This window comes from Melospiza georgiana, chromosome 5 (genome assembly GCF_028018845.1).
Source record: "Melospiza georgiana isolate bMelGeo1 chromosome 5, bMelGeo1.pri, whole genome shotgun sequence".
In the NCBI taxonomy this organism is placed as follows: domain Eukaryota; kingdom Metazoa; phylum Chordata; class Aves; order Passeriformes; family Passerellidae; genus Melospiza; species Melospiza georgiana.
The window spans coordinates 69,444,155-69,450,154 of record NC_080434.1 but is presented as its reverse complement, the minus strand read 5'-3'; the positions used below and the strand labels follow the sequence as shown (position 1 = coordinate 69,450,154).

Below are 6,000 nucleotides of genomic sequence, written 5' to 3'. Positions count from 1 at the left end.
CCGTGTCACCGTCCGCCACCTCCTTTCTCTGTCACCCCCGTCACTCGCGTCACGCCCCATCACCTCTATCACCTTCCCCTGTCCCATCACCCCTTTCCCGTCATTCCTCGCCACCTGCTTTCCTTGTCCCACCCTGTCCCCGTGTCCCACCCTGTCCCCGTGTCACCCCTGTCCCCCCTCCCCTCGCGCTGTCCCCTCATGTTCCCTGGCCCCGCCCCGTCCCCCTCGGCGCATGCGCGGTGCGCGCGGCGAGGCCGTGCCCGGCTCCGGGCGGGGCGGGGCGGCTCCATCCGGGTCCTGCCCGGGCCGGGCGGTGCGGGCGGGCGAGCCCCGGCGGGACGGCGCGGCGGCGGCGGGTGAGTGCGGGGGGCGAGAGCCCCCTGGGGGGCCGGAGGACCTGAGCCCCCCGGATGAGGGGAGGGGACCCGCTCTGGGGACCCCTGTGTGGGGTGGGACCCCTCGCTGTGCCGTGTTCTGTGGGGAAGGGAGCGCTCTGCATCCCCCCTGTGTGCCTGGGGTCCCTCCCTGTGCAGCGCTCTGTGGGGCAGGGTCCGTCCTGCAGCTGCGCTTTGGGCAGGACCCTCCCTGTGTGCCTTGTTCGGTAGGGGAGGGACCCTCTTGCAGCCCTTCTGTGCGGTGGGACCTCTCCCTGTGCCTTGATCTGTAGGGAAGGGTCCCTCCTCCATCCCGTCTTTGGGCTGTACCCTCTCCGTGCGCCTTATTCTGTAGGGACGGGTCTGCTCCATCCCCTCTCCCTGCGCCTTGTTCTGTGGGGCAGCGTCCCTCCTCCATCCGCTCTTTGGGCTGTACCCTCACTCTGTGCCTTGTGCTGTGGGACAGGGTCCCTCCTCCATCTGCTCTTTGGGCTGCACCCTCTCTCTGTGCCTTGTTCTGTGGGGCAGGGTCTGTTTTCCAGCCCTCTGTGGGGCAGGACCCTCTCTCTGTGCCGTGCCCTGTGGGACAGGGCTCCCCCTCCATCCTCCCCCGCTGTGGGGCAGCGGCACCCCCTCCACAGCAGCTCCCATGAGGGACAGAGTCCCGCTCTTTCTGTCCGTCTCTCTCTGCTCCACACTCCCCTCGGGGACAGGGACCTCCGCAGGGCAATGGAGCCGCCCCCACGTCCCTGCAGACCCCAAAGGGGGCACTCTCAGGAGGTCTTGGGGCAGCACTATAGGGCTGCCATAAGGTCCGGTCCCGCTTGTGGGGCAGAGGAGACAGCCCCGAGGCTGGAGCCATGGAGTGGGGCTGCATCACCCCGGAGGGATGCTGGGGTGGCACAAAGGGACAGGGGACATGTCCCCATCCTGCCTGGACCCCCTGATAATGGGGAGCTCCTGGGGGTCCCACTCCACGCTGGGCTCAGGGTCCCCAGGTCACCTCTGTTCCCAGTGGCCGCTGGCTTGGAATCAGACACGTCCCCTTGCTTTCCTGGGGCCGAGACAGGACGCTGCGGGTTTCTCCTGCTTTAAAAGAAAACCAAAAACATACAAAAAAAAAAAAAAAAAGAAAAAAAAAAAAGCCACCCAGAAATGGGAAAAGCTGCTTTTTCGGAGTTACACTGGGCTGCTGTTCCTGCCACGTCCGTGCCCTCCCTGCGGCTGCCGCTTTGGCCGGGGACCTGCGTGGGACCCTGGGGACTGGAAACGCACGGGTAAAAATGCACCTCCTGCGGTTTGGGGTTTTGGTTTTATTTTGTTTGTTCGGTTCAGGCTTTGTCTTGGCCGGGCTGCGCGGAGTAGGGAGGGCACGCCGTGGGTCTCGGTCACCCCACGAGCGAGCTGGCTCGGATGTGCCAGCGTGTGTGTCTGGGGGTGCTTCCCCCTCCCTGCACACCTTTGGCAGGAGGCTTGGATGACATCTTGCTCTGGCACGCTCCTCGCCTTTGATCTCGAGTTTCCTGCCATGGATAACGTGTTCGGCAACACGCGAGCCCGGCTCCGCAGCTGCCGGGGAGGGCGATGCGGGTGTCTCCTCCTCCTCCTTCTCCTCCTCGTCCCGGTTTTCCCCAGCTGGCTCCTGCCTACAGCTCCCGGCTTTCCTTTGTTTCGGGTGCCGCCAGGACGGGCTCTCGCAGCCCAAGGATGCTCTGAACGGAGCAAAGCCAGGCACAAAAAGACACCTCCCCCCCATCCCTTTGTTTCCAAGCGTTTGCGGGCTCAGCTGGTTTTTACACGGCGGCTATTCATGTGCCCGGGCAGATAAACCCGACTACTCCATGTCTCTCTCTCTTTTTTTTTTTTTTTCCTCCTATTCTGAGTTATTTTTGGGTGCTTTAGTTTGCAGGGAGCACATCCTGGCTGCAGGCTGTGCCAGAGGGATGCAGCAGCTTTCTGGGAACGGGGTGAATTTGCCAGAAGCATAACTGGAACATCTCGTGGTTGTCCTCTGGTGTCCTCCTTGCATCTCCTCGGGTGAGCAGAGCCATAAGCTCTCAGCGCCACGCTGCAATCTGGCATCACCAGCCCTTCTCCTGGGAGAACTCTGACCCTGGTTTTCAACACCCACTGCCAGCAGCAGCTTTGGGGACAGAGGAAGGTGAACAAAACCCTGTGCTCAGCAGAGATGGCTGAAATCAACCTTTTTTTTTTAAAAAAATCCTTGACTTGACATTAGCAAAATATAAGTTCTAATACTATTATCATCATCATTATTTTTTAGATTCCTACTGCTGTTTCATTTCCCTCAGGTGTTGGGTTTAACAATGAAACCATCATCTGAATTCATTTGAATGCTATTTTTTTTTTTTTTTACACAACAGATGTACACAAAGCACCTTAAGCGTGTCAAACAGCCCCTGAGTAAATCATGTTGTTTGCTCTATTACTTTATTCATGCAGGTTCGATGCTCCAGCTGATGCATCTGGAGTGCTGTGCCATCTGGAGCAAAAATTAAATACAAATTTGGCCCCTGGCCTGGAAAAAATAACAACCCCGTGCCCCACTAATAATGAGCAGTGGAAGGATAGAGCCCCTGACAGAAGAACTGCTTGGGGGCAATGTGGAAGGAACCCAAAATGCACTAATTGAGGTATTTAAAACCTATTAAAAAGGGGAAATAAATGCTTCCAGCCCTTTGTGGCAGAGGCAGACAGGAGCAGCAGTGTGATCCTGTTACCAGGGCACAGGGCTGTGCTGGCAGATGGTGGTGCTGATCCTGGGCGGGTGGTGGAGCTGCTGGAGGTGTGTGGGGTGGTGATTTCCCACATCTCCCAGCCTTGCTGCTGGAGGAAATCCCCTCCACAGCCTCTGTTCCACCACTGCTCTGCTCTGGTTTGCTGATTTTGTCCCCATTCACCAAGGCTGGGACGCTCCAGGTGTGCTGCTTGTGTTGCTGCCATTGCTGTTTGGCCAAAGGCCGTGTCAGATTTGGGGAGAACAAGATGTGGAGTTGGGTCAGCTCTGCTGGAACTTCCTGCCTGTGCATCCCAGGCCTCCAGATGTGGTTGGAGATAACTCTGCTGGACCAGCCATGAAGGACACCTTTGGGGTCAGCGTGCTCTGAATGTTGTGGGATCTGTTGGACCTTCAGATGAGGAATGCTGTGTGCCACATTGGAAATAATGTGATGGCTGCTGGTTGTTGCCACTGTTCGTGGCTGGAGAGTGGTCCTGGCCCTGTCCTGGGAAGAGGCAGGTGATGAGGAGGAGAAGGAGGAGGATTCCATGGTGAGGAAGCAGCAGAGCTGCTCAGGATTGTGGATCTGAACCAAGCCTGGAGGTTGTAGCCAAGAAGAGCCAACTTCCAGCTGCTTCCTGGACTAGATGATGTGTGGGATTACAGGAGGACTCCTGGCTTTGCAAGCAGGGCTTTTGTGCTTCTGGAGCATCTCTTTGGGTCACCCCTGCCAGTGACCTGCTGTCACCTCCACTGGGGCTGTGTGGCAGATGATGTGTTGTGAGTGATTCCCTCACAGCCATGAAACAACACCTGGATGTGGAAAAGGTGGGGAGAGGCACAGCTGGTGCTCGTTTCCTGTTCCCACCACCTGCACCTGAAACCTTCTGCCTTGGGATGACAGGGCTGAGCCGTGATCCTCCCCCACCTCGCCAGGCTCCTGCTGCACAGTAAACCCAAACAAGCCTGTCCTTGGGGCCGAGGCAGGAGGTGCAGATCCTTCTGCTGGTCCTCAGCCAGTTTGGACCAATTTGGATCGTTGGTGTGGAATCCTGGAGGGTGTTTTGGGGGGTTGAAGCTCCCCCGGCCTCAGCAGCGGTTGGTGTGCCCGAGCTGGGTTTGTTTGTTTTTGTTCCCGCAATCATTCCCCTTAAAGCTGAGTGTTGTTGACACAAGATAAGATCGGCCGTCAGAGCCATTCCCTCTGCTGGCACTGTTGGCCTGGAACCGCTCAGACTCGGCTTGGGAGTGGCCGTCCTGGTGTTCCCGTGTCCCCACCCCGAGCCGCTGACAGGGCTCTAAAGCGGCATCAGTGATGATGTGTGATAGGGGAGAGCCCAGTCATCGCCTGGGCCCGGCTTAGCTGTGAGTGAGCCCAGTCATCGCCTGAGCCCGGCTTAGCTGTGAGTGAGCCCAGAGAGAGCCCGGTCATTGCCTGAGCCCGGCTTAACTGTGAGTGAGCCCAGAGTGAGCCCAGTCATTGCCTGAGCCCGCCGGGTGCTGTTCACTGCATTGAGGAATGCCAGCGATCCCATGGAAAACAAGGAATGCCAGTGATCCCATGGAAAACGAGGAATGCCAGGGATCCCATGGAAAACGAGGAATGCCAGGGATCCCATGGAAAACAAGGAATGCCAGGGATCCCATGGAAAACGAGGAATGCCAGGGATCCCATGGAAAATGAGGAATGTCAGTGATCCCATGGAAAACGAGGAATGCCAGCGATCCCATGGAAAACGAGGAATGCCAGGGATCCCATGGAAAACGAGGAATGCCAGGGATCCCATGGAAAACGAGGAATGCCAGGGATCCCATGGAAAAGAGGAATGCCAGGGATCCCATGGAAAACACGCCTCAGGAGAGGATCCAAACCCACGCGGTTTTGCTGCAGCTGTGGGCAGTGGTGATTTGCTTCCTGACCTGAGGGATGGAAAAGCCCTGGCATTGACAGTGGGCTGGAGCAGGGCCTGTTCCACCATCCTGGGATGCAGTTGTGCCTGCTGGAGGTGGAGCTGTGTCATTTTTGGATGTTCAGTAACACAAGGAATGTGTCATTTTTCTACTTGTCTGGCATGTTTAAATTCCATCAAAGAACAAAAAACAATCCTAAAGGGTTCCTAAAGCCACGTGTGGAGGTGTCCTGCTCAGGAATGGTGTCAGTGCTGAAGGGATGGTGAGAGGAGACAAGCCTGGCCCTAATGCCAATGAGCGGATGGACAGCAGGAGCTCATGGACCAAATCAGCTGGAAGCAGCTGGCTCAGTGTTGCTGAAGGCTGTGAGGTCTCACATTGCTCCAGTGCTGGAACTGCAGCTGGATCAGGCTGTGGAAAAAGCACAGACATTGAGAAACAGGAGGAGCAGGTAGTGGGAAGCCTAGGCAGGCATATCCTGCTTTTTCTCCTTCATCTTCAGGACTGTGAGTGGGAGGAGCAAGAAGGAATGACTTCTTCAGCCTTATTTTGCTTTAGTTTTGTTTTTGGGTGGGTTTGCAGGACACCACACTGCTGAAGAACTTGGGTTCTCCTGGCTCCAAGGGGGAAAAGGATCTTTGTGTGGGATAATCCTGGAGGCCCATCCCAGTGTTTGAGGGACAGCATGTCCTTCAGTGTGCTGTCTCCAAGGAGGAAGGGGATGGAGATCCATGTGGCAGCACAGCCACGAGGATTATTGATGTGTTGGAAACCATGAAAGCCCCTGAGAATGCTCACAGAGGAACTGGGACTTCTCCAAAAACCCAACTGAAGTGCATCTGCACATGGTCACCCACAGGAGAAGGATCTGGAAGCCACTGTGCTTCAGGAGAGCTGTGTAATGACTCCAACAAATGGATTGCTGCAATGGATGGGGGTAACTTTCCATGATTTCCCAGCAGCCCTGGCTAACTG

At 56.8% G+C, this 6,000-nt stretch overlaps 1 protein-coding gene across 2 annotated transcripts in view; it reads left to right on the top strand.

The window, feature by feature from the left end:
* The first annotated feature begins 308 nt into the window (after window positions 1–308).
* RNF24 (ring finger protein 24) overlaps window positions 309–6,000 on the top strand; it is a 33,300-nt gene continuing 27,608 nt past the window's right edge. Inside the window, exon 1 of one of the 2 annotated variants that reach the window (XM_058024716.1) lies at window positions 309–356. The gene's annotated coding sequence lies outside the window, so the exon portion shown is untranslated. The remainder of the gene's footprint in view (window positions 357–6,000) is intronic. The other variant, XM_058024715.1, reaches the window with a different exon arrangement.